The sequence below is a fragment of the Watersipora subatra genome, chromosome 9, assembly GCF_963576615.1.
Source record: "Watersipora subatra chromosome 9, tzWatSuba1.1, whole genome shotgun sequence".
Lineage (NCBI taxonomy): Eukaryota > Metazoa > Bryozoa > Gymnolaemata > Cheilostomatida > Watersiporidae > Watersipora > Watersipora subatra.
The window spans coordinates 57,081,009-57,091,097 of record NC_088716.1 but is presented as its reverse complement, the minus strand read 5'-3'; positions in this window follow the sequence as shown (position 1 = coordinate 57,091,097).

Here is a 10,089-nt window from a genome sequence, read left to right as displayed (position 1 = left end):
GTAAGGAGTCAACCAAATATTGTTAGTCGAATATCTATCAAAGACATTAGGCTTTTTAATCATCAAAGGCAATATCCTACACCAGGCGAACAGTACCACTAGCAATAGCTGTTGGTGACGTCGTACTGGTACCATGGACATTGAATGGTATTAAACTTGGTAGCAATGACTTGATATGTGAGATTATGGGTGGAGTTTAATGATCCATAAATTATCCATACCCTTCTTCTGGGAATCGGTGGGAAATCTGGAGCAATGTTAGAGTTGCCTCCTAGAAATGGACTGCCCATTGACCCTAGCCTGTTCGCTATCTCCCTGGCTTCCTGCTCGCTCATTCTCTGCTCTCTCCTATTCTTATCCTTCCTCTCTTCATCTTTGCGGTTCGCTCTCTTTTGACCCTTGTTTCGTCTTTCACCTCTATTCTGCCCATCAGTGTTTGACCCTTGATTCTCTCGTCTTTCACCTCTATTCTGCCCATCAGTGTTTGACCCTTGATTCTCTCGTCTTTCACCTCTATTCTGCCCATCAGTGTTTGACCCTTGACTCTCTCGTCTTTCACCTCTATTCTGCCCATCAGTGTTTGACCCTTGACTCTCTCGTCTTGCGCTTCTATTCTGCCCATCAGTGTTTGACCCTTGATTCTCTCGTCTTGCACCTCTATTTCGCCTACCGATGTTTGACCCTGTGCTTTCTCCAAAGCCGGTATCACCATTGAATCCTTGTGCTCCGGTAAATCTTCTGCCCCCTCTCCTACTGTTGGCAGGATTTGCTGAGTTTCGGAAAAAGTCATCATTTTGTTCAAATGGACTGTTATCAAAACTTTTTTCAAAGCCACCGTCAAAGCCACTTTCAAAGCCATTATCAGGAAATTCTGCAAAATTATCATCAAAATTGTTTCCTACTCCAGTGTTTTGGTTTCTTCTACTGACTCGGTTTCGTCGATCTCCGTCACGAAATCCTGTTTCATCATCAAAGGAGCTTGTGTCAAAGGAAGATGATTGAGAGAAAGATGTTCTGGTGAAGGTGCCTTCTCCATCATTTCGGCTGCAAACAATAAACCTCTAGTTAGTACAGACACTCAAGGCTGAGATTGACCAAAATGTTAAAAATGCAATTTTCTATATGTAGTTCAATTTTATACATTCCTTCTAATGTTATGCAGTCGTCGTGGGAAATGAGAAACACAAGCTAGCTTCAAAACTAAACACATTTCCACTGTAACTACTTCACGCTCGCTGATGTTGCTGGATCAATTAGCAAAAAGTTAACAAATTGGCGCTATCACATCAACAAATCAGCTTAATTTTAAAATTAAAAGTTGCATTATCACTGAAGCCTGAGATAATTTGGGCACTTTTTCCACCTGAGTAAACAGCTGCATAGTTTTGGCTTGTTTTTTCACACTTTGTCTCATGTAAGATTACAAAGTTGGTGCATATTACGCCTTCAGTTAGTATTGAAGCTTGAAGTCAATTAGACAATAAAATATATCATCGAAATACCTAGGACACTACAAAAAACTTGGAAATGAAAAGTTTTTAGTTAGTTCATTAGTTTCTAATAAGGGTCAGAAATAGACAAGCTTCTCAACAACAAGAGTTTTACACTAAAACTTTGTTTTTTATTCATAATAAATATGAATTCTCTATCAGGCTATATATGTGTATAGGCTATCAGGTGTATATCAACTAGGTGTATATCAACTAGGTGTATATCAACTAGGTGTATATCAACTAGGTGTATATCAACTAGGTGTATATCAACTAGGTGTATATCAACCATTGTGTATATCAGGCTAGGTGTATATCAACTAGGTGTATATCAACTAGGTGTATATCAACTAGGTGTATATCAACTAGGTGTATATCAACTAGGTGTATATCAACTAGGTGTATATCAACTAGGTGTATATCAACTAGGTGTATATCAACTAGGTGTATATCAACCATTGTGTATATCAGGCTAGGTGTATATCAACTAGGTGTATATCAACTAGGTGTATATCAACTAGGTGTATATCAGGCTAGGTGTATATCAACTAGGTGTATATCAGGCTAGGTGTATATCAGGCTAGGTGTATATCAGGCTAGGTGTATATCAGGCTAGGTGTATATTAGGCTAGGTGTATATCAGGCTAGGTGTATATCAGGCTAGGTGTATATAAGGCTAGGTGTATATCAGGCTAGGTGTATATCAGGCTAGGTGTATATCAACTAGGTGTATATCAACTAGGTGTATATTAACTAGGTGTATATCAACTAGGTGTATATCAACTAGGTGTATATCAGGCTAGGTGTATATCAGGCTAGGTGTATATCAGGCTAGGTGTATATCAGGCTAGGTGTATATCAGGCTAGGTGTATATCAGGCTAGGTGTATATCAGGCTAGGTGTATATCAGGCTAGGTGTATATCAGGCTAGGTGTATATCAACTAGGTGTATATCAACTAGGTGTATATCAACTAGGTGTATATCAACTAGGTGTATATCAGGCTAGGTGTATATCAGGCTAGGTGTATATCAGGCTAGGTGTATATCAGGCTAGGTGTATATCAGGCTAGGTGTATATCAGGCTAGGTGTATATCAGGCTAGGTGTATATCAGACTAGGTGTATATCAGGCTAGGTGTATATCAGGCTAGGTGTATATCAACTAGGTGTATATCAACTAGGTGTATATCAACTAAGTGTATATCAACCATTGTGCTTCTTCAATTACCTTTTAAACATCACTTTATTGAAAACGAATTCCTTCTATTTATTTGCTGTATTTTTCATTGATGATTCAAAATGATGTTTAGTTCTAAAAAATTGTGTTACTCTGTGCTTTCAGAGTCGGTGAAAAGTTGTGAATATGGTCTAGGATCAGAAGACCTGTTTGTACATACAAGACTAGGCTTCATAGTGCTTAACGTATAGATTTTTTGAAAATATAATCCATTTTATCATATTTTGGATGCTGCATCAACAATAATCAATATAGAATTTTATACTTTTGCCCTTCATTCATATTTTTATTCATTCATTTACTGAAAATCTCCCGACATTTTAATAAATGTTTGACGGAGATGAATTTTATGTCACTTGGAATGTAGCCAACTATCATAGAGGAATAAGTTCTGATAACATACTTTCTTCCTGTTCCCATGGAGGAGACAGTCGAGAGGAGAACTGCTGCGATAATAACCTTCATCATGCCGTCCCTTTTCAGCAGCCTGAAGGGAAAAAGTCATGGGTGAGCTGATGATCCCAATTAGTGGTAGGCAATGTTTACAAGCCTCACCATAATCAATAAAGTTTAGGCAATTTATAAACATGATAATTCAAGCGTAATATTTTATTCCAGCGTATTGATTTGCAATATCTGTTACATGATTATCTCGCGAAACAACAGTTACCATACTTGTCCTACAGTGAGAATTTAATTGGTATCTCAGTGTTGGAAGATGACACGCTATTTCTATTTCATTTTTTCAACAAAAAGTCTTAGTTGAAATATCGAAGAAGGTTAATGAAGATGTGGTGTAACGACTTACCAGCTCGCGGATGGGATAATGAGCAGATTATTTCCTTGCATGACTATTATATGAAGGACGTGGCTTGGCTTTGGTGACAGTTGGCGTCCAGATGAGCTAATTCATCTTAATCCATACTAACTAATCCTTTAATCAGCCTCTGTATGTGATAAAGTATATTCCCCTCTGTCAGTCCGCGCGGAGCTCGCCCTACCACCGATGGTACAGTAACCAGCAACCTGGTGATTCCACTCACTCCGTAATCCACTATCAACAAACTGCCTTGCAATGTCTGACACTGCCATCCATGGTCATGTTGACTATGTAGCACCTGCTGGTGCTATGGGTAGTGCTTCTTCTGATTCATTGTTTTGCAATCAATTGTATCACACACCGATCTAAAATACTCCTAAAGGTTATACATGTATATAATATACTTTTACTAGCTGTACTACCCGGCGTTGCCCGGGTAATAAAAAGTGGACAGAAAATTGATTTGTATTTAACATATAATAACATTTGCTATTCCAACTTTCAAACTTCATATCATGAGGAAAGTGTTTTGTGCCGGTCAAATAAATTGGAAAAAAATAAAGCAACTATAAAAGGGTTTAAATGTAAATATGAAATAATTAGCAAGTAATGGCTAAATTGTGTCTGTTTTGCTACAATTACAATAAAAGATTATTTGGTAATGATACAATTAATGCGAACTGAAAAAGCAAAACAAAAATCTCGAATATGTTGAATTAATTATAACAATTCATGCATAGAAGTGTGTGTGTGTATAAAAAAGGTTACTATTCCACCAGAAGCTATCCATCAAAACATTGAGTACGACGATACTGGTACCTCTCAATTCTGGTACAAATGTAAAAATGAGATATCGTACTGTCTTTGTCTGACCGAATGGAGAGAATGTAGAGGCTCTTCCTACGGAGATAATACAATTGTGACTGTGATTTAGCAATTGAACCTTATGAAAAACCGGAAATAGAAGTTCAAGAAAACACGAAAAAGCATCGTGTTTCATAGAGTTAATAGAATTCATAGAATTTCAAGTAATACGTCATTTAGCGTGCGTTTTCGCTATATGGTATATGGTAGTGTCTTTGATCAATACGCCTTGTATAGCTCAGTGGTAGAGCGCATGGATTTAAATATTGCGGTTGCAATCTCCGCGAATTCAAATCCATCAGTTTTCAAAATTTTAACTTCAAGATTTTAATAACTATATCTTAAAACTTTAATTCCAAGATGATTTTAATAGGTTTAGATATTGCAATAACATACCCACACATACACACGCGTGCACAGACACACACGCGCGTGCACAGACACACTCGCGCGTGCACAGACACACACGCGCGTGCACAGACACACACGCGCGTGCACACACACACACGCGCGTGCACAAACACACACATATTTTTGAGAAATATATATATATAGATTGGGCAGTCCATGATAATTTTTATAGAAAAATGCATTACATAGGTATAAAAAAATGAAAAATTCAACAGATTAAAAAATATTAGAACAAAAACAAAAATATTAGCAACCAAAAACAAAATTTTGGTTGCTTTGTCATACCTTTTTAACCTTAACATTGGCAGTTTTGATTTTCAGTGTTTAGTGTTCTATTATAGCACTTAAGCTGATGTCAATCGTTCCCAGTTATATTGCCTGTATAGGCTTTAAACATATTTTTGTCTGTACTTGAAAGCTAAGTCTCACGTATATTTGTAATAGGAGACTGTGTATTACAGCTGCCGATAATTATGAACATTGTCAAACCATTGTTTTGGCAAGACTAAACAGAATACAAGTGGCATGGTTAGTTGAATATAGAATATAGAATGCTCTCATGAAAACTGAATCCCTGGATTAGCTTAAAAATTGTTTGTTTAATCTTTCAGATCTATCTGATAGATCTGAGAGACGTATTGTTCTTTGCTGTCAGATCTATCTATCTGATAAATTCATTTTTTATAACCTGTAGCTCAACTGTTAGATCATGATACTAAAAATGAAAGCTCTGGCAGGAGAACAAAGAGAATTCTAGGAAACTGAGATTTCAAACGGGTGCTGGTGTTCTAGAACCTGTGAAATGTAAAAAGCAGGTTTGGGCTAAATTTCAAAATGTCACCAGTGGTATGGAGTGACATCCAGCCTTAAATTGCTCTTAGCAACTTGGCATGTTTCCAGTCATCGAGGTTTCATTTCCACTGCGCTCAGACATGCCTAGCCAAGATCACAGAGTCATTGCTTGTGCAATCATGCTGTTAAAAACATACACAGTCTCAGCTAGCAGTAAGCTAATCATACTCGACTCTCCTTGCCTACACATACTAAAATGAATGCATAAGGTAGTGTCTGTCTGGTTTCATACTTTTTGAGCGTGATGTGAATGTAGACTACCTGTGTGAGAGCATGCGAATGCCTGCTGGCTGCTTGGGTCAACGGCACGTGAATTTGGAGTGCAGTATTGATTCTACATTGGCTCATCCAACTGCAATCAGATATCTTCATGCCTCCATTGTTGTGACCAAGCAACTCTGACGTAAAGAGGTATTGTTCTTTGCTGTTTTTATCTATAAACATGCCTTTCTATTGTGTTTTATTGATTGAAAATTTTTGGCTGTTTATTGATTTTATCTATCTTCATTCCTTGAGCGACGACGGTGCTTAGCGGCACCTAAACAAGAGCTGTAAAGATGGGAGCTTTATTGCAGTTCCTAGCTTACACGGTGAGTTCCTCCTTTACCAGTTGTATTCGTGTAGCATCTGCTGTTACACAGCATAGTGAGTGGCATCATAACAGAGGTTTAACAATAAATCATCTATTATTAATTCATCTTATAATCATTTGTAGGTATTCATCAGCTTTGTGGTCGCAGACTATAATGGTAAGTACCTTAATCTTTATAGCAGAAGTGTTTAGTTTTCTCCGATTTAATATTTGTTATCTTTTGTTTCTCCAACGCAGCTGCAAATTTGTTAATGTGCCATTTTCCGCAAAGATATATCGATGTCTTCCGAACAACTGGTTAATATAGTTGGCTGACGATTCCTAGATGAAGACACCCGCAAAACACTTGTAATCAAGTTTTGGTCAGAAGGTTTTTATCCTGCAGCCGTTTCAATTTATGCTAGATAATATGGTAGCTGGTAATACATAGCACATAGCTTACCTTTTTTCTTAGAAAAGCTATTTTTAATAGAAACTTGGAACCTGTAACCTTAGCAAATTTAAATATTTAATAAAACTAACTATCCTTGTTTTTTATGGCAGTTACAGTTTTTCAACTCATTTCAACTTAAACAAATTGCATACAACCTCTAACAACTAACCGTTGTGACAATATTATCGCTAGCTTCTTTAACAATGTTCCACCGAATATCCGAACTCTTAACAGAGAAAAATATTTTAACGCTATATGTTATACCATTTATTTGATATTATTGACTAGGTAGCTGTTCCCTTGTTTTTTATAATTATCGCATGGAATAGTTTGGCAGACATTTACATTCAAAATTAAATTATTGCCAATAAAGTGCTATAATATATATAATGAAAAGATGGAATAGTGTCAATATTTCGCACATGTATAGAATTACTCTTAAACAAGTAAACTCTGCCAAGCCTTAAGACTCGGATATGTTTTGGTAGCTCTATTCAGTGTTCACTTTATGCTTATAGCCGAGTTTGACCATGACCTCAACTGCGCTGATGGTTGGAAATACTTTGACTACAAATGTTACAAGACGTCAGAAGGGACTAACGATTATGAGTCAGCGAGAGATCATTGTCTTGGTCTTAATGCTGACCTACCTGTTGTGGACAGTCGGATGGAAATGCAATTTCTTGAAAACTTTCTCAGTCCGGACTATTGGGTTGGGTTGGAAAAAAACGAAGAAGACTGTGAGTATTACTCCACGTGCCATACATATATGTATGTCGGCCAATAATGATCATAGTCAATGTTGAAATGTGTTTAAAATGTGAAATCAAGCGTTTTATTAACTTTTTTCTTAGACTTCTACACCTGGGTAGACGGAAAGATGGCCATTGAAACTTACACGAGGTGGGCTTCTGGAGAGCCTGACAGTGCAACTAATGATGCTGCTATCTTTTCGAGTGGCTACTTAGCTGATGCTGCTAAAACTGACTTGAGACACTCAACCTGTGAAAAGAGTAAGTTTGTCATCATTTGCTTTTGGAGCACTTGCCACTGTGAGGATGTCAGTTTCCTTTTAGAGCACCTGCCACCACTTGTCACGATCTTTTTTTAGAGCACCTGTCAATGTGGTTTTGTCGATGTCTCTTATAGCACCTGTCGCTGTAGTTTTGCACTGCCTCTTTTTAGAGCACCTGTCACAGTGGACTTGTCACTGTTTCTTTTTAGAGGGTCTACTATTTTGGGCTCGTTGCTGCCTTCTATGTCACACCAGTGAGGTTATTATCAGCTTTCTTGAATCATTTAATGTTATGACTCCAAACGCTGCTAAATGGCATCTAAATGGCATACTAATTCTTTATGCAGTGAATAATATATAAATAACTGTATCTCCATAGAGCTCCTGTATTAACATTGTTAGTTAGGCAGACACGGGAGTGACAAGTATTGTAGGCTGAGGGTGTGAGAAGAGAACACGGTGGACCTTTTATTTCCAAAGGTTTCTGTCACAATAATCACCGCTTGTTTTTACAGGAGCGAATACTGCTGACAGGAAGACTAACCGTTTCTGCGCTAGTCAAACAGAAATACGACGCATCGCGGAACCACTCTTTATGACCTCCGACTTTAACCCACACAGAACAGAGCTGACTTGCTCACAGGCTTGCCTGGAACAGAGCTACAGGTAATTTATCAGACCTGCATTCAGCATGTTGACTATTTGCAGTCTGTCTTGAAATCTCATCCTTTCTGTTCTCATTGCCACAAGATTTTTATGAGCCATCTTTTCTAGAATAATACTATCTCGGGTTGTAATATTCAATATCCGGCTTGCATTTCTATGTGACATTAACCTCTAAAAGCTTTTTGAAACGGAATTGTCTGCTCTACCTAAGATATGCAATTCCTGTATCTAGGCTGGTGGTCTGGTCTTTGAACTCTCACGTGTCACTTCACAATTCTACTAAATGATACATTGAATATCGATTATTGTTTATCTATGAGAGTTTTTATTATAACAAAACCTCTGAATATGGCTGTTATATTATGACTGCTGTATACATAAACCTATTAACTATTAACATATAATATACCTATAGTTAATAGTATAATGTTTAGTTAATATGTCTATGGCTGTATATGTAATATGACTGCTGTATATGTATGTATATATGTATGTATATGTATAGCATGGCTGTTGATTATACACTAACTTTTTCGCCTTTTAAGCTCGTTTGGCTCAAACAATCTGCAGCAGCAGTTATATACTATATTTCTTTTTATTAAAATATTTTTGACATTCGGGCAGCCATGAAAATAACGCTGCTTTTGATAAAACAACATGTTTATATCAATCATTAAGAATAGGCTATTTATATTCCTTACCAGCTATTCAGCAAAGGTAGATGGGCTGTGTGTGTGCATGAGTTCAAGCCCTGCGGACGGGACGTGTGACAGCGTTAGCGAATACTACAAGATTTACTACTATTATACAACCACAACCCAACCTGAGGATTTTGTCTTAGATGTCTCTCAACCCGCAAACATGGGTAACTATATTCCCTGCTCCTCCATTACTGGCATTATTACTTGTTGGGCACAAGTTTTCTAGAGTTGGCTTATACGCGAGCTAGGCTTATATTTGGGGATATACGATAATTTTTGTTGTAATAAAAATGTGTGCTTGATCTATGTAAAGCATATTATGGAACAAGAATCACTCACTGTTCGTGACTAACAAGAAACGATGAGTTTAATTAACATTAATTTCGGTTCACTCCTTGTACTCTTCTATTTCTTCACGGTTTTTTGCCTCATATTTTCACATTTTTTGTTAGCATTCTCATTTCTGTGTTTCAGCCTGCGCAGAGGTTTCGCACACCTATTATGATGGATCTTGCTACACCTGGAGCCCAGGAGCAATTAATTTTTTCTGGCATCAGGCTGAGGTCAAGCTACTCTATGGTCCAGATGCAAAAATTGTTTCCATCAATTCTGCTGCTGAAATGAGATTCATAGATGAGGTCATACTCGGAGACCCTATCCGCACTGCTGACAATACCGGAGAAGAATTCTGGATCGGAGTCATGGATGACAGAAATGGTATTTCCATTTCTTATATATTCAAAGGGAACACAACTCATAATTCTGAATCATTCCATGATCAATAATGTTATCAATGCTATGTTTTGTAAGATTTACAAACATTTTTAGTGTGACTGCATTTATTTTTAGTGTGTGATAATGGCTGGACGGCATACGATGGCGGGTGCTTTCTCTTTGACAACTCCCGTGCTGAAGAAACCTACGATGACGGTCGTACATATTGCCAAGTACGTTGATCAGGCACAACGATATTTCTTGCATTGCATATTTTGTATAGTTTTGCTATGG